This window comes from Macaca mulatta, chromosome 2 (assembly GCF_049350105.2).
Source record: "Macaca mulatta isolate MMU2019108-1 chromosome 2, T2T-MMU8v2.0, whole genome shotgun sequence".
In the NCBI taxonomy this organism is placed as follows: domain Eukaryota; kingdom Metazoa; phylum Chordata; class Mammalia; order Primates; family Cercopithecidae; genus Macaca; species Macaca mulatta.
Genome location: NC_133407.1, coordinates 182,026,884 through 182,051,993, shown reverse-complemented (window position 1 = coordinate 182,051,993; position 25,110 = coordinate 182,026,884). Strand labels below are relative to the sequence as shown.

Sequence of the window (25,110 nt, the reverse complement as noted above, 5' to 3'; positions counted from 1 at the left end):
ACCTATGAGGAAAATGGAGGACTGGCACATTGGGCCATAGTAAACATTTAAAGCTGAATAACTGGCTCCTGTATCTATGAGGAACATTATCTCCTGTTCAGCCACGATCAGATTTACCCAAGGCTTGTCTGTAGAGATGGAACTGATAGGAGCCTGGACGGCCTCAAGACCCTAGCAGTCATTTAGAGGATGACTTTCAGAGGCTTGATCAGAATCCTGAAAAAGAGTTAGAGGTGCTTGTCCTTGCTTTTGCCCTTGCCCTTGCCCTTGTCCTCATTCTGTAGGACCTCCTTATCAGATGGGTTGGTGAAGTTGTGGGTGTGATAGGAGATCGAGACCATCCTGGCTAACACGGTGAAACCCCGTCTCTACTAAAAAAATACAAAAAACTAGCCAGGCGAGGTGGCGGGCGCCTGTGGTCCCAGCTACTCGGGAGGCTGAGGCAGGAGAATCACTTGAACTCAGGAGGTGGAGGTGCAGTGAGCCGAGACTGTGCTATTGCACTCCAGCCTAGGTGACAGAGTGAGACTCCACCTCAAAAAAAAAAAAAAAAAAAAAAAAAGTCAGAAAATTATATACTTTTAGAGTTTGTGGGTCAAAATGGGACCAATTTTTAAGAATGCAACCCAATGGTGAGTAGGAACGAATTGAACGCATCTTGGGTGTAGATAACAGGCTACAGGATCCCTGAGGCATTCCTGAGGGATTTTCACATTCCTTTTTCCTTTGGCTCACTCTATTTGGTTGCATCCCATCACAGATAGAGGTCTTGCCCTGACCTGGATGACCAATCCAGGCATGCCATTGTTTGAGTGGTCAGCTCAAACCTAATGTAAAGAACTCACCCATGACTTGAGATGCAATGCCTGTAACAAAGTTGAATCCTCAGCCCTAAGGGTAGCAACAGACAGGTTTTCTTTCTCTAGGGCTTCAAGAGCCCACTGAAGTGTGGCCTTGGCCAGGGACCATGTTATGCTCTGGCTCTGTGTTTCCACCCAAATCTCATGTTGAATTGTAATCCCCAGCATTGGAGGTGGGGCCTGGTGGGAGGCAATTGGATCATGGGGTTGGTTTCTAATGGTTTAGCACCATCCCCCTAGTGCTGTCTCATGATAGAGTTCTCATGAGATTCTAGTTGTTTAAAAGTGTGCAGCACACCCTGCTTCATTCTCTTCCTTCTGCTCCAGCCATGTAAGATGTGCTCCCTTCCTCTTTGCATTCTGCCATGATTGTAAGTTTCCTAAGGCCTCCCCATCCATGCTTCCTGTATAGCCTGTTGAACTGTGGGTCTGTTAAATCTCTTTTATTTACAAATTACCCAGTCTCAGATAATGCAGGAATGAACTAATACAGATCATTAGCTCCCAAGGAACCAGACCATTGAGGGAAGTAGGGAGAAAAAAGAAGGGAGAAATACCAGTAAATGCCCCGTATGGGCCACCAAGATGCTCGGTGAGGTGTCAGAGCCCCAGCAATGGAAACTGGTCAACTCGTGGGTTGGTAAGAAGAATTTACTGGCAACAGTATAGGTTTGAAAAGGAAAAATTTATTAGATAGAAAGAATGCTGCAGAAGGGTGCAGCAGGGCACCTTAGCAAGGAAGAACTGAGTGCACTGTAGTAGATTTTCCCTTAGGGGTATTTGTGGATTTTAAGGTGGGAGCTTAAGGGTAATTTGGACCATATTAGCCATGTAGGTTATGAAAAATGAACACATTTATAGACATTTTGGTGCCTTGATGTCAGCAAGGGTTGCACAATGAGTTTCGATATGCATGCATTCTGGAGATGTACAGAAATTCTAGTTACCTATATATTGTTATTAAGGCCTGATGCCAGATGCCTGCTTTAGATAATGGGGAAGTCTAATTACTTCTGAATTCCTCACATAGGAGTTTTGCCTCTAGATCATCTGCTTGATGGCCACCAGGTAATCGTTGCTTTCCTCAATATTGATGGTGATCAGATAGTAAACGTGGGGTAGAGAGTTCTTGCTGACTTAGTAGAGTTCTTGCTAAAATTGGATTTTTTTTTTTAGTATTTTTTTTTATTATTATTATACTTTAAGTTCTAGTGTATATGAGCACAACGTGCACGTTTGTTACATATGTATACATGTGACATGTTAGTGTGCTGCACGCATTAATTCGTCATTTACATTAGGTGTACCACCTAACGCTATCCCTCCCCCCTCCCCCCATCCCACGACAGGCCCCGGTGTGTCATGTTCCCCTTTCTGTGTCCAGGTGTTCTCATTGTTCAGTTCCCACCCATGAGTGAGAACATGCGGTGTTTGGTTTTCTGCCCTTGTGATAGTTTGCTGAGAATTATGGTTTCCAGCTTCATCCATGTCCCTAGAAAGGACATGAACTCATCCTTTTTTATGGCTGCATAGAATTCCATGGTATATATGTGCCACATTTTCTTAACCCAGTCTATCATTGATGGGCATTTGGGTTGGTTCCAAGTCTTTGCTATTGTGAATAGTGCCACAATAAACATACGTGTGCATGTGTCTTTATAGCAGCATGATTTACAATCATTTGGATATATACCCAGTAATGGGATGGCTAGGTCAAATGGTATTTCTAGTTCTACATCCTTGAGGAATCGCCACACTGTCTTCCACAATGGTTGAACTAGTTTAGAGTCCCACCAACAGTGTAAAAGTGTTCCTATTTCTCCACATCCTCTCCAGACCTGTTGTTTCCTGACTTTTTAATGATCCCCATTCTAACTGGTGTGAGATGGTATCTCATTATGGTTTTGATTTGCATTTTTCTAATGGCCAGTGATGATGAGCATTTTTTCATGTGTCTGTTGGCTGCATAAATGTCTTCTTTTGAGAAGTGTCTGTTCATATCTTTCACTCACTTTTTGATGGGGTTGATTTTTTCTTGTAAATTTGTTTAAGTTCTTTTTAGATTCTCGGTATTAGCCCTATGTCAGATGGATAGGTTGCAAAAATTGTCTACTATTCTATAGGTTGCCTGTTCACTCTGATGGTAGTTTCTTTTGCTGTGCAGAAGCTCTTTAGTTTAATTAGATCCCATTTGTCAATTTTGGCTTTTGTTGCCATTGCTTTTGGTGTTTTAGACAATGAAGTCCTTTCCCATGCCTATGTCCTGAATGGTATTGCCTAGGTTTTCTTCTAGAGCTTTTATGGTTTTAGGTCTAACATTTAAGTCCTTAATCCATCTTGAATTAATTTTTGTATTAGGTGTAAGGAAGGGATCCAGTTTCAGCTTTCTACATATGACTAGCCAGTTTTCCCAGCACCATATATTAAATAGGGAATCCTTTCCCCATTTCTTATTTTTGTCAGGTTTGTCAAAGATCAAATGGTTGTAGATGTGTGGTAATATTTTTGAGGGCTCTGTTCTGTTCCATTGGTCTATATCGCTGTTTTGGTTACTGTAGCCTTGTAGTATAGTTTGAAGTCAGGTAGCATGATGCCTCTAGCTTTGTTCCTTTTGCTTAGGATTGTCTTGGCAATGCAGGCTCTTCTTTGGTTCCATATGAAATTTAAAGTAGTTTTTCCAATTCTGTGAAGAAAGTCATTGGTAGCTTGATGGGGATGGCATTGAATCTATAACTGACCTTGGGCAGTATGGCCATTTTCACAATATTGATTCTTCCTGTCCATGAGCATGGAATGTTCTTCCATTTCTTTGTATCCTCTTTTATTTTGTTGAACAGTGGTTTGTAGTTCTCCTTGAAGAGGTCCTTCACATCCCTTGTTGGATTCCTAGGTATTTTATTCTCTTTGAAGCAATTGTGAATGGGAGTTCACTCATAATTTGGCTCTCTGTCTGTTAAGGGTGTATAGGAATGCTTGTGATTTTTGCACATTGATTTTGTATCCTGAGACTTTGCTGAAATCGCTTATCAGCTTCAGGAGATTTTGGGCTGAGACAATGGGGTTTTCTAAAAATACAATCATTTCATCTGCAAACAGGGACAATTTGACTTCCTCTTTTCCTAATTGGGTTTTCTAAAAATACAATCATTTCATCTGCAAACAGGGACAATTTGACTTCCTCTTTTCCTAATTTCCTAATTCCTAATTTCCTAATCCCTTTATTTCTTTCTCCTGCCAGATTGCCCTGGCCAGAACTTCCAACACAATGTTAAATAGGAGTGGTGAGAGAGGGCATCCCTGTCTTGTGCCAGTTTTCAAAGGGAATGCTTCAAGTTTTTGCCCATTCAGTATGACATTGGCTGTGGGTTTGTCATAAATAGCTCTTATTATTTTGAGATACATTCCATCAATACCGAATTTATTGAGCGTTTTTAGCATGAAGGGCTGTTGAATTTTGTCAAAGGTCTTTTCTGCATCTATTGAGAAAATCATGTGGTTTTGTCTTTGGTTCTGTTTATATGCTGGATTATGTTTATTGATTTGCATATGTTGAACCAGCTTTGCATCCCAGGGATGAAGCCCACTTGATCATGGTGGATAAGCTTTTTGATGTGCTGCTGGATTCGGTTTGCCAGTATTTTATCGAGGATTTTTGCATCGATGTTCATCAGGGATATTGGTCTAAAATTCTCTTTTTTTGTTGTGTCTCTGCCAGGTTTTGGTATCAGGATGATGCTGGCCTCATAAAATGAGTTAGGGAGGATTCCCTCTTTTTCTATTGATTGGATAGTTTCAGAAGGAATGGTACCAGCTCCTCCTTGTACCTATGGTAGAATTCAGCTGTGAATCCATCTGGTCCTGGACTTCATTTGGCTGGTAGGCTATTAATTATTGCCTCAATTTCAGAGCCTGTCATGTGTCTCTTCAGGGATTCAACTTCTTCGTGGTTTAGTCTTGGGAGGGTGTATGTGTCCAGGAATGTATCCATTTCATCTAGATTTTCTAGTTTCTTTGCATAGAGGTGTTTATAGTATTATCTGATGGTAGTTTGTACTTCTGTGGGATCAGTGGTGATATCCCCTTTATCTTTTTTTTTTTTTTTCTATAAATACACGTGTTTGGTGAGTGAGGGGAAACAGAAGGCAGAGAGATGGCCCTTTACATAGCTGGTATAGGCTCCGAGGTGGAACGCCAGAGAGACAGACACACAGACAGTCCGCCTAGCAGGGCAGGCCAAGCAGCATTCTGGGGCTTGTAACACTTGATTGGTGGGCGACAGCGGGGAGAAGGTCTGGCCCAGGGCTGGAGGGGCCCAGGCACACTGCAGGCTCCAAGGTCCAAGGTCCTGGGTGGCATCAGCGGTGGCACCTGGGCTCACCTCACATCATTCAGGGCCTTGCGGGCAAACTCGGGCAGCACAAAGGCGGTGCGGTGCACGTCAGAGTTGTAGTCCTTCAGCTGCATCTGTGCCACCTGCTGCTGCGTCAGCGACTGCACCGGCTCCTGGAAGTTGGTGCTCAAGTTCTTGCTGCACAGCATGAAGCCGATCTGGCTGCTGGGGTAGGTGGGGATGGTGCAGTAGGCATAGGCCACTACGGGGAATGGGGACTGGCAGAACTGCCGCATCTCCTTCATGAGGTCCAGGTGCAGCCACTGGCACTCACCCTGGCAGCAGAGGACACCATCTTCCATGAGGGCCGTCTTCACGAGCTGGTAATAGGACTCCTTGAAGAGACTTTCGGTTGGGCCCATAGGGTCTGAGGAGTCAGTGATGATCACATCGAAGGCATCCTGATTCTGTTTCATGAACTCAAAACCGTCACCCACATATAGGGTCAGCTTCGAGCTAGAGTAGCCAATAGCCATGCCTGGCAGGAACTTCTTGGAGACTTGGATGACATCCTCGTCGATCTCACACTGGACCACAGACTCCAAGGAGGGGTGCTTCACCACCTCATGCAGGACACCTCCATCTCCGCCCCCCATGATCAGCACCTTTCGCGGGTTGGGGTGGCTGCAGAGAGGCAGGTTGGCCATCATCTCCAGGTAGAACTCGTCCCTCTCCGTGCACTGGATGACACCGTCCAACACTAGCACGTTGCCATAGGTCTTACTGCGGAAGACTAGGATGTCCGCGAGCGCCGGTGGTGGAGCAGCTGCTCCACCTGCAGCCACAGGGCCTGGCCGGGCCACAGACTGCAGGTCTTGCGGAACCAGCCCTGGCGGAAGGCGGCCGGGCCTGAAGCAGCGGGGCCCTAGGGGCCATGGCGGGCAGGCGGGCGGGCGGCTCAGGGTGCCCGCAGGGGACTGCAGGCCTAGCGGAGCCGCAGCACAAGGGGACCAGCTCCGCCCGCCGCCTGCCCCCTTTATCATTTTTTATTGCATCTATTTGATTATTCTTTCTTTCCTTCGTTATTAGTCTTGCTAGCGGTCTATCAATTTTGTTGATCTTTTCAAAAAACCAGCTCCTGGATTTATTGATTTTTTGAAGGATTTTTTGTGTCTCTATCTCCTTCAGTTCTGCTCTGATCTTAGTTATTTCTTGCCTTCTGCTAGCTTTTGAATGTGTTTGCTCTTGCTTCTCTAGTTCTTTTAATTGTGATGTTAGGGTGTCAATTTTAGATCTTTCCTGCTTTTTCTTGTGGGCATTTAGTGCTATAAATTTCCCTCTACACAATGCTTTAAATGTGTCCCAGAGATTCTGGTATGTTGTATCTTTGTTCTCACTGGTTTCAAAGAACATCTTTATTTCTGCCTTCATTTCGTTATGTACCCAGTAGTCATTCAGGAGCAGGTTGTTCAGTTTCCATGTAGTTGAACGGTTTTGAGTGAATTTCTTAATCCTGAGTTCTAATTTGATTGCACTGTGGTCTGAGAGGACAGTTTGTTATAATTTCTGTTCTTTTACATTTGCTGAAGAGTGCTTTACTTCCAACCATGTGGTCAATTTTGGAATAAGTGCGATGTGGTGCTGAGAAGAATGTATATTCTGTTGATTTGGGGTGGAGAGTTCTCTAGATGTCTATTAGGTCTGCTTGGTGCAGAGCTGAGTTCAATTCCTGGATATCCTTGTTAACTTTCTGTCTCATTGATCTGTCTAATGTTGACAGTGGGGTGTTAAAGGCTCCTATTATTATTGGGGGGGGGGTGTAAGTCTCTTTGTACGTCTCTAAGAACTTGCTTTATGAATCTGGGTGCTCCTGTATTGGGTGCATATATATTTAGGATAGTTAGCTCTTTCTGTTGAATTGATCCCTTTACCATTATGTAATGGCCTTCTTTGTCTCTTTTGATCTTTGTTGGTATAGTCTTTTTCTGTTTTATCAGAGACTAGGATTGCAACCCCTGCTTTTTTGTTGTTTGTTTTCCATTTGCTTGGTAGATATTCCTCCATCCCTTTATTTTGAGCCTATGTGTGTCTCTGCAGGTGAGATGGGCCTCCTGAATACAGCACACTAATGGGTCTTGACTCTTTATCCCATTTGCCAGTCCGTGTCTTTTAATTGGAGCATTTAGCCCATTTACATTTAAGGTTAATATTGTTATGTGTGAATTTGATCCTGTCATTATGATGTTAGCTGGTTATTTTGCTCGTTAGTTTATGCAGTTTCTTCCTAGCATCAATGGACTTTACAATTTGGCATGTTTTTGCAGTGGCTGGTACCAGTTATTCCTTTCCATGTTTAGTGCTTCCTTCAGCTCTTGTAGGGCAGGCCTCATGGTGACAAAATCTCTCAGCATTTGCTTATCTGTAAAGGATTTTATTTTTCCTTCACTTATGAAGCTTAGTTTGGCTGGATATGAAATTCTGGGTTGAAAATTCTTTTCTTTAAGAATGTTGAATATTGGCCCCCACTCTCTTCTGGCTTGTAGAGTTTCTGCCAAAAGATCCGCTGTCAGTCTGATGGGCTTCCCTTTGTGGGTAACCTGACCTTTCTCTCTGGTTGCCTTTAACATTTTTTCCTTCATTTCAACTTAGATGAATCTGACAATTATGTGTCTTAGAGTTGCTCTTCTCAAGGAGTATCTTTGTGGCATTCTCTGTATTTCCTGAATTTGAATGTTGGCCTGCCTTGCTAGGTTGGGGAAGTTCTCCTGGATAATATCCTGAAGAGTGTTTTCCAACTTGGTTCCATTCTCCCCGTCACTTTCAGGTACACCAATCAGACATAGATTTGGTCTTTTCACATAGTCCCATATTTCTTGGAGGCTTTGTTCATTTATTTTTACTCTTTTTTCTCTAAACTTCTCTTATTGCCTCATTTCATTAATTTGATATTCAATCACTGATACCCTTTCTTCCACTTGATCAAATTGGCTACTGAAGCTTGTGCATGCGTCACGTAGTTCTCATGCTGTGGTTTTCAGCTCCATCAGGTCATTTAAGGACTTCTCTATACTGGTTATTCTAATTAGCCATTTGTCCAATCTTTTTTCAAGGTTTTCAGCTTCTTTGCGATGGGTTCAAACTTCCTCCTTTAGCTCGGAGAAGTTTGATCGTCTGAAGCCTTCTTCTCTCAACTCATCAAAGTCATTCTCCATCCAGCTTGTTCCATTGCTGGTGAGGAGCTGCATTCCTTTGGAGGAGAAGAGACGCTCTGATTTTCAGAATTTTCAGCTTTTCTGCTCTGGTTTGTCCCCATCTTTATGGTTTTATCTACCATTGGTCTTTGATGATGGTGACGTACCTATGGGGTTTTGGTGTCAATGTCCTTTCTATTTGTTAGTTTTCCTTCTAACAGTCAGGACCCTCAGCTGCAGGTCTGTTGGAGTTTGCTGGAAGTCCACTCCAGACCCTGTTTGCCTGGATATCACCAGTGGAGGCTGCAGAACAGCGAATATTGCAGAACAGCAAATGTTGCTGCCTGATCATTCCTCTGGAAGCTTCGTCTCAGAGGTGTACCCGGCCGTGTGGGGTGTCAGTCTGCCCCTACTGGGAGGTGCCTCCCAGTTAGGCTACTCGGGAGTCAGGGACCCACTTGAGGAGCCAGTCTGTCCATTCTCAGATCTCAGACTCCATGTTGGGAGAACCACTACTCTCTTCAAAGCTGTCAGACAGGGACATTTAAGTCTGCAGAAGTTTCTGCTGCCTTTTGTTCAGCTATGCCCTGCTCCCAGAGGTGGAGTCTACAGAGGCAGGCAGGCATCCTTGAGCTGTGGTGGGCTCCACCCAGTTCGAGCTTCCTGGCCGCTTTGTTTACCTACACAAGCCTCAGCAATGTCGGGCGCCCCTCCCCCAGCCACTTTGCAATTCAATCTCAGACTGCTGTGCTAGCAATGAGTGAGGCTCCATGGGTTGGGACCCTCTGAGCCAGGCACGGGATATAATCTCCTGGTGTGCCGTTTTCTAAGACCATTGGAAAAGCGCAGTATTAGGGTGAGAGTGACCCGATTTTCCAGGTGCTGTCTGTCTCAGCTTCCCTTGGCTAGGAAGGGGAATTCCCTGACCCCTTGTGCTTCCTGGGTGAGGCGATGCCTAACCCTGCTTTGGTTCACGCTTGGTGGGCTACACCCACTGTACTGCACCCACTGTCCGACAAGCCCCCGTGAGATGAACCTGGTAGCTCAGATGGAAATGCAGAAGTCACCCATCTTCTGTGTCGCTCATGCTGGAAGCTGTAGACTGGAGCTGTTCCTATTTGGTCATCTTGGAACCGCATGCCTACATTCCTAAAAATGGATTTTACAAAGAAGTGCACAGATGGGCTCAGGAGAAGGTTTGGGAACTTGAGTAAAGGTAGGTCAAGCAAACAATCCTTGTCAGTTATATGGATGAAGTGTCAAATAGGCCAAGTGTGGTGGCTCACGCCTGTCATCCCAGCACTTTGGGAGGCTGAGGTGGGCAGACACTTGAGATCAGGAGTTTGAAATCAGCCTGGCCAACATGGTGAAACCCCATCTCTACTAAAAATACAAAAATTAGCTGGGCATGGTAGTGCACACCTGTAATCCCAGCTACTAGGGAAGCTGAGGTAGGAGAATTGCCTGAACCCTGGAGGTTACAGTGAGCCAAGATTGCACCACTGTGCTCCAGCCTGGGTAACAGAGGAAGACTCCATCTCGGAAGGAAAAAAGAAAAGAGTCAAACAAATCTCAAATATTTGAAGACATTTATTCTGAGACAAATATGAGTGACTGGCCAGGCATGGTGTCTCATGCCTATAATCTCAGCACTTTAGAAGGCCTAGATGGGAGGATAACTCGAGTGCAGGAGTTTGAGACCAGCCTGGGCAACATAGTCAAACATCATCTCTACAAAAAAAATAAGCAAAGTTAGCTAGGCATGGTGGTGCATGCATGTAGTCCTAGCTACTCAGGTGGCTGAGGTGGGAGGATCACTTGAGTCCAAGAAGTTGAAGCTGCAGTGAGCCAAGATCACACCACTGCTCTCCAGCCTGGGTGACAGAGCACGACCCTGTCTCAAAAACACACAAACAAATATAAGTGACCGTTGGCCTGTGACACAGCCCTTGGGAGGTCCTGAGAACATGTGCCCTACAACTTGAGCTACAACTTGATTTTATACATTTTAGGGAGATGTAAGACATTAGTCAATACCTGTAAGATGTACACTGGTTCGGTCCAGAAAGGTGGGACAACTGGGAGTGGGGTTTGGGGGTGGGTGTCTTCCAGGTCATACATTTTAGAAATTTAAAGGTTTTCTGATTGGCAATTGGTTTAAATAGTTATTACCTAAAGAACTGGAATCAATAGAAATAAATGTCTGGGTTATGATATGGGGTTGTAGAGACCAAGGCTTCATCATGCAGATAAGGCCTCCAGGTAGCAGGCTTCAGAGAGAATAGATTATAGATGTTTCTTATCAGACTTAGAGTCTGTTCTATCAGTCTTAAGGTCTCTATGTTTATGTTAATGCTGGTCAGCTGTGAGGCATGTCTGATACCCACCACCCTCCACTTCCCATCATAGCCTGAACTAGTTTTTCAGATTAATTTTGGAATGCCCTTGGCCAAGGGGAGGGTCCATCAGCCAGTTGGGGGCTTAGAATTTTATTTAGAATTTATTTTTGGTTTACAGTAAGAAAGTTGCATCTGGCCAGCCACAGTGGCTCATGTCTGTAATCCCAGCACTTTGAGAGGCTGAGGCAGGTGGATCACCTGAGGTTGGAGTTTGAGACCAGCCTGACCAACATGGAGAAACCCCATCTCTACTGAAAATACAAAAGTAGCCAGGCATGGTGGCACATGCCTAGAATCCCACCTACTCAGGAGGCTGAGGCAGGAGAATCACTTGAACCCGGGAGGCAGAGATTGTGGGGTAAGCCAAGATCGTGCCATTGCACTCCAGCCTGGGCAACAGCAAAACTCCATTTCAAAAAAAAAAAAAGAAAGAAAGAAAAGAAAGAAAGAAAGTTGAATCTACCTTACATGGTGTGAGTTATGATGGATATCATCAGCCCCATAGTTCCACCCATGAGAAAAGCAACAAAAGGAGGCTGTTAGCTCAACCACTGTTTTGTTCACCCAAAGACTCAAACTGAAACATTTATCTTTTTCTCCCGCAGTAAAGGAAGTGGTGCATTTCATAAGACCAGTCTTCCTGTTGTTTTACAATAATGTGTCAACCTTAAACAAAGAGATTTAGAAAATATGATTACGTATGGAGTTTACTAGAGCTCAAAGATTGAAGATGGCCACCAAGGAGCAGACTTCAAGTTGCCCTGAATATACACTTCAATTAGCAGTCATAACAATGAGTTTTTAAACCAGATAAGAAGAGTCAGTTCCTAAATTATTTAGCAAGTATTTACATTAAAATAACTTAAACTACTGATTAGCTATACATTTTTCTTTGTATCACAAATTCTAGGAACGTGAAGATAATGGCTTAGGTAGCTAGTCAGGCATAAAATGTCTTTTAAACAATTGCCACAGGCAGGGCATGGTGGCTCACACCTGTAATCCCAGCACTTTGGGAGGCCGAGGCGGGCAGACCATCTGAGATCAGGAGTTTGAGACAGCCTGGCCAACATGGTGAAACCCCATCTCTACTAAAAATACAAAAATTATATGGGCATGGTGGCACATGCCTGTAGTTCCAGCTACTCAGGAGGCTGAGGCAGGAGAATCATTTGAATCCAGGAGGCGGAGGTTGCATTGAGCCGAGATCAAACCATTGCACTCCAGCCTGGGCAACAGAGTGAGACTCTGTCTCAAAAAAAAAAAAAAAAAAAAAAAAATGCCCAACTGAAGTCCCACACTTATGTCTCTCTGGACCTGATAAATTCTGCATACCTCACAAAACTCAGACTGCTCTTAGCTATTTTTCTTTTCTTATAAGCACACAAACAAATTAAAAGGCTTGGCCTGGTATGGGGGCTCACACCTGTAATCCCACCACTTTGGGAGGCCAAGGTGAGCAGATCACTTGAAGTAAGGAGTTCGAGACCAGCCTGTCCAATATTGTGAAACTCTGTCTCTACTAAAAATACAAAAATTAGCCAGGCATGGTGACGTGGGCCTGTAATCCAAGCTACTTGGGAGGCTAAGGCACGACAATTGCTTAAACCCAGGAGGTGAAGGTTGCAGTGAGCAGAGATTGCACCACTACACTCCAGCCTGGGCGACAAAGTGAGACTCTATCTCAAAAAAAAAAGTAAAAGACTTAATTTTTTTTCTGTGGAAATAAAGGAAGACACAGCTCTGACCTCTCCTTTTTCTTTTAGAATTTAATCCTCTGTCCTTTTCAAATGTATGTTACATCTTTATAATGGCTAAATAAACCTCTTCTCAGTCTCACAATTTAGGACCTGGGAGCCATGTTTCAAAATGTGTATTCAAGGGAGATAGCTCTCATAGTTCTTCTGGGAGGGTGAGAACTGAATTTTGGTGGGCAGGGTGCCTTGGCCCAATCTTCAAAACTATATCCTCATGAAAAGATTTGAGGAGTTTGCTTCTTCTCATTTGGATAAAACCAATTAGCTAACACTGGTGGTCCTCCTAACAATTATGCTAAACTTAAGATGAACTATATGTGACAAAATATGCTGTCAAGTTTTCTTACTTGAAGCCTATTTTTGTTTATCTTGAAAACATGTTTGTAATGGGTTGCATCTGCTTGTCAATATAAACGGGTGAGATTCCTTGTGTCTTTTTAATCTCTTAATGAGTTTACTATGATGTCCATCACATTGTGGTTTAATGTTCATTCAATAATAAAACTTTTCTATATCTACTACCATTGTGGAGAGGATTTGGGGGTTGGGAGTTTTTTTTCGTTTGTTTGTTTGTTTGTTTTGCATTCAAAATCTTTTTAATAAGAGAGTAGGATCCAGGGTTAGTTTTTGTAGCCTGGGCTGACCAGTTGGCCTCTGGCACGCTCGAACTTCCGGCCCTTGGAGCAGAGGTAGGCTTTGGTGTGGCTGTGCGGGGTTCCTGGGGCCTTGCCCAGATGCCCTTGCGAGGACCGGAGAGCAGGACAGTGCCACAGTCCTTGGGGGAGTCCAGGGCCAGCTGGTCGAAAGTGAGGATCTTGCCCCCTGCCCTGAGGATGCGGCTGTGGGCCCGGCTGGTCACGCGCAGTGCAGATACCTTCAGTTTGGGGACCTCCTGAACCTGCATGTCATCCATTATGGTCCCCACAACCACGGCCATTTTGTTTTCCCGGCCAGGAAGCTTCATCTTCTGGATCATCCAGGAAAGGGACAGAGGCGGCCGGTTGCTGCCACTCATAAACAACCTCTTCAGCACAACCTGGTTGAATGTGGAATTGGTTCTTCTGGCCAGAAACCTGTACAACTTGACCAACAGCCTCAGGTAGATATCCTGGCTCTTGGGCTCCTTGCGCTGGTGAACCTTTCGGTCCTTGTTGTGGTGGATGTCAACTCCCGTGATGGCGCCTCCCGCTCAATGAGGTCTGGAAAAAGCAATTAATTTTTTTTTTTTAGGAGAGACAGGGTCTCACTATGTTGCCCAGGCTGGTCTTGAACTCCTGGGCTCAAGTTATCCTCCTGCCTTGGCCTCCCAAAATGCTGGGAATATTTTGTTTTTAATTGTATTTTCCCAACAATAATATACCATTTCCTAAGTCCTGGAGCAATCAGGTAATAGAAGACACCACCTTCAGGCAGAGAGAGGAGGAAGCAGCCAAGGTATTACAAAGCAATGAATTTTGCAAAGCATTAAACTACAGTAAGTCCTCATTTAACTTCATAGACAGTATCAACCTTAAATAATGAGATTCAGAAAATATGATTAAATATAGTTTATCTGATCTCAAAGCTTAAGGATGGCTACCGAGGAGCATAGATTCAAGTTGTCCTAAATGTACACTCTGATTAGCAGCAGTTACAAGTGGCTTTTTAAAGCAAAAGAGAAGAGGCAGCTCATACATTTTTTTACCAAAAATTTACATTAAAATAACATAAGCTATTGATTGTCTATACATTGTTCTTTGTATCACAAATTCCAGAAGCATGAAAATAATAAGTGAGGCATCTAGCTGTGAGAACAAATGCTTTTAACCAATTACCCCTGGGCGGCCAGGTGCAGTGGCTCACGCCTGTAATCCCAGCACTCTGGGAGGACGACGTGGGTGGATCATGAGGTCAGCAGTTCAAGACCAGTCTGACCAACATGGTGAAACCCCGTCTCTACTAAAAATACAAAAATTACTCCGCATGGTGGCAGGCACCTCTAATCCCAGCTACTCAGGAGGCTGAGGCAGGAGAATTGCTTGAACCTGGTAGGCGGAGGTTGCAGTGAGCCGAGATCGCACCACTGCACTCCAGCCTGGGTGACAGAGTGAGACTCCGTCTCAAAAAAAAAACAAAACAAAAAAACAAAACAAAACAAAAAAAACAGTTACCCCTGGGCCTGGGTTGGGAAGCAATGGGAATGGGGGTGTATGTGACCAAAGTCCCATACTCATGTTTCTCTGGGCTTAAAAATTTTGCAAACCTCATATAACTCAAACTGCTCTGAGCTATTTTTCTTTCCTCAATAGGTTATTGAAGCTGCGACTTTGAGCTAAATAATGCATAATAAAACCAAATTTACCTTGGGCTAATTGATATAAACAAGAGTTAAGTTCCTAAGGCATATTTCCAGTCACAAAAACATTACAAAACTTCTAAATAAGGACAAAAAACACCTCTAATATTAAACACTGAAATAAACATGAGCTGTACATACATTTTTTAAAGGATTAATAAAAACAAGATAATTGTCCAATTTTTGGTGAACCAGGTAGTGATGACGGTCATAATGGTGTTGTGTTAAATCAAGAAATAAATGTTTGCAAAGCAAAAACTGTTAAGTTTTTGGAAAGGGGTTACTGGAAACGGGTCCCAAACCAGACCCCAAGAGAGGGTTATTGGATCTCATGCAAGAAAGAATTTGAAGCGAATCCGGAAACTGAGAGTAAGTTTATTAGAGAAGTAAAGAAACAAAATAATGGCTACTGCATAGGCAGAGCAGCAGCTTGGAATGCTTAACTGATAATACTTATAGTTATTTCTTTATTATATGCTAAACAAGGGGTGGATTATTTATGAGGTTTCTGGGAAAGGGGTAGACAATTCCCAGAACTGAGGGTTTCTCCCCTTTTTAGACCATATAGGGTAACTTCCCAACATTGCTGTGGCATTTGTAGACTGTCATGGTGCTGATGGGAGTGTCTTTTAGCATCCTAATGCATTCTAATTAGCATATAATGAACAGTGAGAATTATCAGAGGTCAATTTGGTCACCATCTTGGTTTTGGTCAGCTTCTTCATCACATGCTGTTTTACCAGCAATGTCTTTGTGTCCTGTATCTTGTGCTGACCTCCTGTCTCATCCTGTGACTAAGAATGCCTCACATCCTGGGAATGCAGCCCAGTAGGTCTCAGCCTTATTGTACCCAGTCCCTACAAAAGATGGAGTTGCAGGCTGGGCGCAATAGCTCACGCCTGTAATCCCAGCACTTTGGGAGGCCAAGGCAGACAGATCACCTGAGGTCGGGAGTTTGAGACCAGCCTGACCAACATGGAGAAATCCCGTCTCTGCTAAAAATACAAAAATATTAGCCGGGTATGGTGGCCCATGCGGTGAGCCGAGATCGAGCCATTGCACTCCAGCCTGGGTAACAAAAGTGAAACTCTGTCTCAAAAAAAAAAAAAAAAAAAAAAAAGATGGACTTACTTTGGTTCAAATGCCTCTGACATAAACAGCACTTCCTCCCACCATGCAGTTCAATAACAATCACAAACATGGCAGGCTCATTGAGCACTTTCATACCACACTGTTTATTGTCATACATTTTGTATGATCACTGTATAATTTACAATTTTATTTTACAATAAGCTGTATTAACTCTTTCATTCATTTTCCACCAGTTCAGGGTCAAAGATAGCCAGAGTCTATCCAGCAGCTCAGGGCACAACACAGAAACCAGACCTGAACAGAACATCATCCTATTGCACAGTGCCCTCACGCACACCTGAATTAACTCTGATTGGTACAATGTACACATGCCAATTAACCTAATGTGCACATCTTTGGATTGTGAAAGAAAACTGGAGTACTAAGAGAAAACCCACACCCACATTATTTGAGCACCTGCTGTACAGCACAATTCTTTTGTTTGGTTTCTGACTCTCTTTGTCCAAAGACTTTCATTTCATTAAAGTTTTAAAAAGCAAAAAAGGCCTGGCCTTCAACAACCTTTGCAAAATTATGATAGTAAAAGAAGTCTGACATGGCTGACTCCATCTTGCTTCTAAATTCTAAGCTGTCTATGCTTATTCCTCAGCGTAGCCTAAGCTAACCATGGGTGGAATTTATATTCTAACTTGAAAGCAAGGACAATAATAGTTCCTCTCTAAAACTAACCCCCTCCTTGTTCAGAGATTGATAACCACATTTATAAGATTGACAAAAGGCCAGAAGATTAGGATTATGGGAGGGGACTGAACTCTGGTATAGTTTCTATAAACCCTTGTTCCTTAGGAGTCATGTGGCCACAGGATTTATGACTTTCCCAATTGCTCCTATAGATAACATCACTGAGATTGGTCTTTTGAGATTTGTTTCAGACTTTCTGGCAACCAACTGACCCCAACAGGACCCATGACTCTTGACTCAGCTGGTCCTGTGGCCCCATCCAGAGGTAGACTCAGCACATGATGACTGTTTTCCACACCCCTATGATTTCATTCCCAACCAATCAACAGCACCCATTCCCTAGCCACCTGGCCACCAAATGGTCCATAAAATGTCTAGCCTGTTAGTTTTCAGAGAACTGATTTGAGAATTCAAGTTCCTCTATGTGGCTGGTTTCATGTCAATTAAACTTTCATTACTGCAGTGTGGGGTTCTCAGTGAATTGATTTTGTCTGTGCAGCACTCAGGAAGAACTCATCAGGCAATTATGGGCCCAGAAAGGAGAGGCCTTCCTAATTTTGGCACGCTCTAGGACAGAAATACCTACACCAAACGGAAAAAGAGAACCTTCATATGGTACTAAATACAGAGAATAAAATTGACTTTTGAAACAACAGTAATTATACTTTGACCTCCATTCCTAGATCATCTCTAATGAACTCTCCTCTTATATGCCTACCACTCACTTTTGTGGTTGTATTATAAATCTTGGCATTACCTGACATTGCTCCACCGTGACACTCACAAAAGCAGATATCTGATTCTACCACAACCTCCTATCACTTCAGCTTGCTTACTCAATTACATCTACTAACCTGTTTCTCACCTCCTTTGAAATCTTCAGTCAACTGTTCATTTACTTTCTACAGTCTTTCATCCCACCTTCTATTATTATTTGCCTCTCATTATACAGCTGAGACCTGTAGGGGAGGAAAACTGTCCTCTACCCTCTTAGGTTCTCCAGAGATGAACTGACAACATACAAATTAACAGGAGAAAAGGCATACAAATTTATTTGATGTTAAATGTTTTACATGGCACAGGAGTCCTCATAGAAAAAAAGAAAATCCCCCAAAAAACAGCTAGGCTTGGAGAATTTGGACTGAGAAAGATAATTTCTTTTTTCAAGACAGGGTCTCACTCTGTCACCCAGGCTGAAGTGCAGTGGTGTGATCATGGCTCACTACAGCCTTAAACTCCCAGACTCAAGCAATTCTCCTGCCTCAGCCTCCCAAGTAGCTGGGACTACAGGTGCAAACAACCATGCTCAGCTAGTTTTTTCATAAGAAAGATAAACTTAGAGAGAAGAGACAAGGCAAAGGAAAGGGACTTTGAGCTTCTATGAGTAACAAATTGAGGGAAGGCAAATATATGGGGAAACTGATGATAGATAAGGGCTAGTCAGTAGGTTTGTTTATGTAGACTCTTTCTCAGTGCCATCTCATCTCTGGTGATGAGTTGTTTTCTTCCTGGTATGTAACCATAATAGATTTGTTTCCTGATACACTCAGCAAGTCAATATACTGAGATACCAGGTTGCAGCAGATAGAGTTTTAATCATAGGGCTGCAAACAAGGAGACAAGAAGAAACCTCAAATCCATCTCCCCAAGGAGTTTGGGATTAGAGATTTTAAGGATTTTGCAGTGGGCTGAAGTATGGAGACTGTTGATTTGTAGAAAATTATAGAGTGAAACTATGGGAGACGGAAATGAATAAACTGTTTTGTTTGTTTTTTAGACAGAGTCTCACTCTGTCTCCCAGGCTGGAGTGCAGTAGCACAGTAACAGTTCAATGTAGTCTTGACCTCCTGGGCTCAAAGAAACTGTATCCTCATGTTGATTCAGTTCCTTTGTGGGGGCTCTTCAAACATTCAAGTTGTACCACTAGAATTTGGAATCTGCTTAAGCACTTTTTTTTTTTTTTTTTCCAGACACTGTCTCACTCTGTTGCCCAGGCTGAGTGTAGTGGCACAATCACAGCTCACTTCAGCCTTAACCTCCTGGGCTCAAGCAATCTTCCCAACTCAGCTTCCTGAGTGGCTGGGAGTCTTACAGGTAGTTAAATAGGCATGTGTAGGGCAGGACAGGGCTCTTCCTCCCCACCCACTAGGAATGTCAGATGATAGTTCAACAGTTTTCACACTGACTCTCTAAAAATAATTTGGCAGTCAGTGACAGGGAGAGACAATCTCCTGATGATCCACAGCTATTACCATGAAAGTGTTAGGTTGGGCACATTGGCTCATGCCCGTAATCCCAGCACTTTCGGTGGCCAAGGCAGGTGGATCACTTGAGGTCAGGAGTACGAGAACAATCTAGCCAACAAGACAAAACCCTGCCTCTACTAAAAATACAAAAAAACAGTTAGCCAGGCATTGTGGTGCATGCCTGTAATCCCAGCTCCTCAGGAGGCTGAGGCACGAGAATCACTTGAACCTGGAGGCAGAGGTTACAGTGAGTCGAGATGGCACCACTGCACTCCAGACTAGGTAAAGGAGTGAAACTCTGTCTCAAAAAAAAAAAAAAAAAAAAAGCCCGGGCAGGGTGGCTCATGCCTGTAACTCCAGCACTTTGGGGGGCCAAGGCAGGTGGATCATGTGAGGTTAGGAGTTCAAGACCAACCTGGCCCACATAGTGAAACCCTGTCTCTACCAAAAAATACAAAAATTCTTTGGGCTTAGTGGTACACACCCGTAGTCCCAGCTACTTGGAAGGCTGAGATGAGAGAATCGCTTGAACCTGGGAGGCAGACGTTGCAGTGAGCCAAGATTGTGCCACTGTATTCCAGCCTGGGTGACAGAGTGACAGTCTGTCTTAAAAAGAAAACAAACAAACAAAAAAATTAAAGTGTTAGCTGAATGCAGACGCCAAGGAGAAGCAACTTCCTGGGCATGCACATTAAGAGACAAAATGGTGAAGTATGACCTTCCAGGGACACTCCATTGGAAAAGGGAAGAAAGCCTCAGATGGGCATGTGTATAAAGGCCTAAACACATTGCACGTGTGTGCTCACTTTCCAAGGGTAAGAAGGGCACTGTGCATGCAGACAGCCCATCCTAAGGGAAGAATCATGGGAAAGAGGCAAGCTTATTGATAAGGTTTGGCTTATCAATAAACCATATTATTGATATGGTTTGGCTCTGTGTCCATACCCAAATTTCATCTTGTAGCTCCCATAATTCTCATGTGTTGTGGGAGGGACCTAGCGGGAGAAAACTGAATCATGATGATGGATCTTTCCTGTGCTGTTCTCATGATAGTGATTGGGTCTCATGAAATCTGATGGTTTTAAAAACAAGAGTTTCTCTGCACAAGCTGTCTTACCACCACCATGTAAGAAGTGCCTTTCCCCTTCTGCCATGATTGTGAGGCCTCCCCAGCCATGTAGAACTGAAAATCCATTAAACCTCTTTCTTTTGTAAATTGCCCAGTCTTGGGTATGTCTTTATCAGCAGCATGAAAATGGACTAATATGGTAAATTGGTACCAGTGGAGTGGGGTGTTGCTGAAAAGATACCCAAAAATGTGGAAGTGACTTTGGAACTGGGTAACAGGCAGAGGCTGGAACAGTTCGGAGAGCTCAAAAGAAGACAGGAAGATGTGGGAAAGTTTGGAACTCCATAGACACTTGCTGAATGGCTTTGACAAAAATGCTGATAGGGATATGAACAATAAGGTCCAGGTTGAGGTGGTCTCAGATGGAGATGAGGAGCTTATTGGAAACTGGAGCAAAGGTGACACTTGTTATGTTTTAGCAAAGATTGGCAGCATTTTGCCCTTGCCCTAGAGATTTATGGAACTTTGAACTTGAGAGAGATGATTTAGGGTATCCGGTGGAAGAAATTTCTAAGCAGCAAAGCATTCAAGAGGCTATTTGCGTACTGTTAAAGGCGTTCAGTTTCAAAAGGGAAACAGAGCATAAAAGTTTGGAAAATTTGCAGCCTGACAATGCAATAGAAAAGAAAATTGTATTTTCTGAGGAGAAATTCAAGCTGGCTGCAGGAACTTGCATAAGTAACAAGGAGCTGAATGTTAATCACCAAGACAATGGGGAAAATGTCTGCAGGGCATATCAGAGACCTTTGTGGCAGCCACTCCCATCACAGCCCCAGAGGCCTGGGAGGAAAAAAGTGATTTTGTGGACTGGGCCCAGGGTCCACGTGCTGTGTGCAGCTTAGGGACTTTAATGCCCTGCATCCCAGCCACTCTAGCCAAGGCTGAAAGGAGCAAACATAGAGCTTGGGCCATGGCTTCAAAAGGTGAAAGCCTCAAGCCTTAGCAGCTTCCATGTGGTGTTGAACCTGTGAGTGTACAGAAGTCAAGAATTGATGTTTGGGCCGGGCGCGGTGGCTCAAGCCTGTAATCCCAGCACTTTGGGAGGCCGAGACGGGTGGATCACGAGGTCGGGAGATTGAGACCATCCTGGCTAACACGGTGAAACCCCGTCTCTACTAAAAAAATACAAAAAACTAGCCGGGCGAGGTGGCGGGCGCCTGTAGTCCCAGCTACTCGGGAGGCTGAGGCAGGAGAATGGCGTGAACCCGGGAGGCGGAGCTTGCAGTGAGCTGAGATCCGGCCACTGCACTGCATTCCAGCCTGGGCGACAGAGCGAGACTCCGTCTCAAAAAAAAAAAAAAAAAAAAAAAAAAAAAAAAAAAAATTGAGGTTTGGGAGCTTCTGCCTAGATTTCAGAAGATGTATGGAAACGCCTGGATGCCCAGGCAGAAGTTTGCTGTTGGGCGGGGTGCTCATGGAGAACCTCTGCTAGGGCAGTGCAGAAGGGAAATGTGGGGTAGGAGCCCCCACACAGAGTCCCTACTGGGGTACTGCCTAGTGGAGCTATGAGAAAAGGGCCACTGTCCTCCAGACCCCAGAATTCTAGATCCACTGCCAGCTTGCACCATGCATCTGGGAATGCTGCAGACACTCAATGCCACCCCATGAAGGCAGCCAGGAGAGAGGCTCTACCCTGCAAAGCCACAGGGGTGGAGCTGCCCAAGACCATGGGAACCCACCTCTTGCATCAGCATGACCTGGATGTGAGACATGGAGTCAAAGGAGATCATTTTGGAGCTTTCAGATTTGACTGTCCTGCTGGATTTTGGACTTGCATGGGCCCTGTTGCCCCTTTGTTTTGGCCAATTTCTCCTATTTGGAATGGCTGTATTTACCTAATGCCAGTACCACCATTGTATCTAGAAAATAACTAATTTGCTTTTGATTTTACAGGCTCATAGGCAGAAGGAGCTTGCCTTGTCTCGGATAAGACTTTGGACTGTGGACTTTTGAGTTAATGCTGAGATGAGTTAAGACTTTGGGGGACTGTTGGGAAGGCATGATTGGTTTTGAAATGTGAAGACGAGATTTGGAAAGGGCCAGGAGTAGAATGATATGGTTTGGCTCTGTGACCACACCCAAATCTCATCTTGTAGCTCCCATAATTCCCACATGTGGGAGAGACATGGTGGGAGATGATCGAATCATGGGGCTGGGTCTTTCCCATGCTGTTCTCATGATAGTGAATGGGTCTCATGAGATCTGATGCTTTTAAAAATGGGAGTTTCTCTGTACAAGCTCTCTCTTGCCACCACCATGTAAGAAGTGCTTTTTGCCTTCTGCCACGATTGTGAGGCCTCCCCAGCCACATAGAACTGTAAGTCCATTAAACCTCTTTCTTTTGTAAATCGCCCAGTCTCAGGTATGTCTTTATCAGCAGCATGAAAACAGACTAATACACCTATAAAGTCCTAGGATCAGGGTTAAACACCACACTTGACCTTCAGGTGCCCACTTGGATCTCATCCAAGTGAATTTTCCTTTCTTTCCTGTTCTAAAGGCTTTAAAATAAACTTCCACTCCTGCTCTGAAACTCACCTCTGTCTCTTCTCCTGCCTTATGCCCCTCAGTTGAATTCTTTCTTCTGAGAAGACAAGAACTGAAGTTGCTGCAGACCCATAGAAAGTCGCTGCCAGTATCTCAGATACCTTCCATCAGTAACAGGACTACAGGCATGCACCACCATGCCCAGCTAATTTCTTTTAGTTTCTATAGATACAGAGTCTCATTATGTTGCCCAGGCTGGTCTCAAACTCCTGGACTCAAGTGATCCTCCCGCTTCAGCTTCCCAAAATGCTAGGATTATAGGTGTGAGCCACCATGCCTGGCCAAGCACTTTTTAAATAAAATTCTTATGATTCTAATATCAGAGCTCCTACCTGTCTTAAAAAACTTTATGATTTTAATATCAGAAATTCTATCTATAGGAACAATGGGTGTGCAAATGTGGTGCTATGTGCCTTTTGGCTACAAGGAAGTGAGTCAAACTGCAGCTTGATAAATGCTTAATTATAATTGTATTTCTGTCCATTATTCTTGCTAATCTTGTGACAACAACTTCATGAAGTGTGTGAGTGGGTGGGAGGAACACCTTCACAGAAGGAAATGTATGTTTTACTCTCAGGCAGATAGGAGAGGGCAGAGAGCTCATGTTATATCTGCTTTTTATTAATTGTCTTCAGCTCAAAATAATCCTTATACCAGAGAGACATTTTTTGGGATGGTATATTTTGATCTCCTATAGACTCTATAGACCACTCCTGCAGCCACTCAGATGCTGATGATGGGACTCAGGATACACCAACCCAAAATATGACCATAGGAGACCGGAACACATCACCCTAAAATACGCCTCTTTGACATATTGATTATTCTGAGCTAGTTATTCTGGGAAGCTGCAGACACAGAAGCAGCTATGAAAAGTTGTCCTTTTATCTCAATAAAGGAAATCTCCATTGATAAGGATGTCTCCCTCTCTGCACCAAGAAGACACTGATTATTAAATCACTAAACAGGTTTTTATTTTTTTGACATGGAGTCTCACTCTGTTGCCCAGGCTGAGTGCAGTGGCATGACCTCCACCTGCTAGGTTCAAGCAATTCTCCAGCCTAAGTCTCCTGAGTAGCTGGGACTACAGGCGTGCACCACCACACCTGGGTAATTTTTTCTTTTTTCTTTTGTTTTTGTATTTTTAGTGGAGATGGGGCTTTGCCATGTTGGCCAGGCTGGTCTCAAATTCCTGAGCTCAGGTGATCAGCCCACCTCGTCCTCCCAAAGTGCTGGCATTACAAACATGAGCCACCAGTCCAGCCCTAAATCACTAGAGACTCCTAAACAATCAAGACAGGATCAACTGAAATCTACATAACAAACCTTATCTCTGTTTAAGGTAATTTTGCTGGCCATCTCAACTGAATCTGTCTCTGTCTCCACATCCTTATTTGTTGTTGTTGCTGCTGTTGTTGTTGTTTTCAGAAAATGATAATATTTAAGCCTGAAGTTGAAAAGATTTTTTTTGTTAATTTTTATTTTTTAAGGTTTACTCTTTGGGAGGCCGAGATGGGCGGATCACGACGTCAGGAGATCGAGACCATCCTGGATAATCCGGTGAAACCCCGTCTCTACTAAAAAATACAAAAAAAAAAAAAAAAAAAAAAAAAAGATTTACTCATCTCTCTGGGTTATCTCCCATCTTGCATACAAGATGTATACATGTTACTAAACTTGTTTTTCTCTTGTTCAATCTGTCTTTTGTTACAGAGAGTCTCAGCTAAGAACTCATGAAGGGAAGATAGCAAGTCATATTTCTTCCCCTATACCAATATATTTAACAACTTTACACCACTCCCCTTCTATAAACTGAGTTATACCCAGACATCTTAGCCATTAGCAGCATTAGCAAAATAAAGAGCAAGATCACGTAACACAGATTGGTACCACTATAAATTCATGATCCCCAAACTAAACTAGACCATCAACACTGCCTGATATCATGGCTGTCTCACTAGTCAACCCATACTTCTTTCTTTACCATCTTAACCATTTTTTTAGTGTGCATTTCAGCAGTGTTAAGTATATTTACATTGTTGTGCAACAGATCTCCAGAACTTTTTCATCTTGCATATCTGAAACTCATTAAACAACTCCACCATTCCTGGTAACTGTCACGGGGTGGCAGGGACAACAATCTGGGCCAGTGGCTCTGGAGTAAAAGAATTTACCAAAAATGGTTGTAAAGAAAGGCAAATTTATGAAAGAAAGTAGGAAAAGCCAGGCACGGTGGCTCATGCCTGTAATCCCAGTACTTTGGGAGGCCAAGGCAGGCAGATCAAAAGGTCAAGAGATCGAGACCATCCTGGCAAACATGGTAAAACCTGTCTCTACTAAAAATACAAAAATTAGCTGGGCATGGTGATGCACGCCTGTAGCCCCAGCTACTTGGGAGGCTGAGGCAGGAGAATGGCCCGAACCCGGGAGGCAGAGATTGCAGTGAACTGAGATTGCACCACTGTACTCCAGCCTGGTGACAG

General features: G+C 43.7%; 1 pseudogene across 23 annotated transcripts in view; it reads right to left on the bottom strand.

Moving 5' to 3' along the window:
• Window positions 1–1,526: 1,526 nt before the first annotated feature.
• LOC106996647 (spermidine synthase pseudogene) overlaps window positions 1,527–25,110 on the bottom strand; it is a 41,741-nt pseudogene continuing 18,157 nt past the window's right edge. For 10 of the 23 annotated variants that reach the window (XR_013414424.1, XR_013414423.1, XR_013414421.1 and 7 more), the window contains 2 exons: window positions 11,082–13,736; window positions 1,527–10,275 (listed from right to left, as the gene is read on the bottom strand). The product of XR_013414424.1 is annotated as a spermidine synthase pseudogene, transcript variant X6 (transcript). Of the gene's footprint in view, window positions 10,280–11,081; window positions 13,737–16,089; window positions 24,205–25,110 lie in introns of those variants that run through there. The other 13 variants (XR_013414441.1, XR_013414443.1, XR_013414442.1 and 10 more) reach the window with 3 other exon arrangements.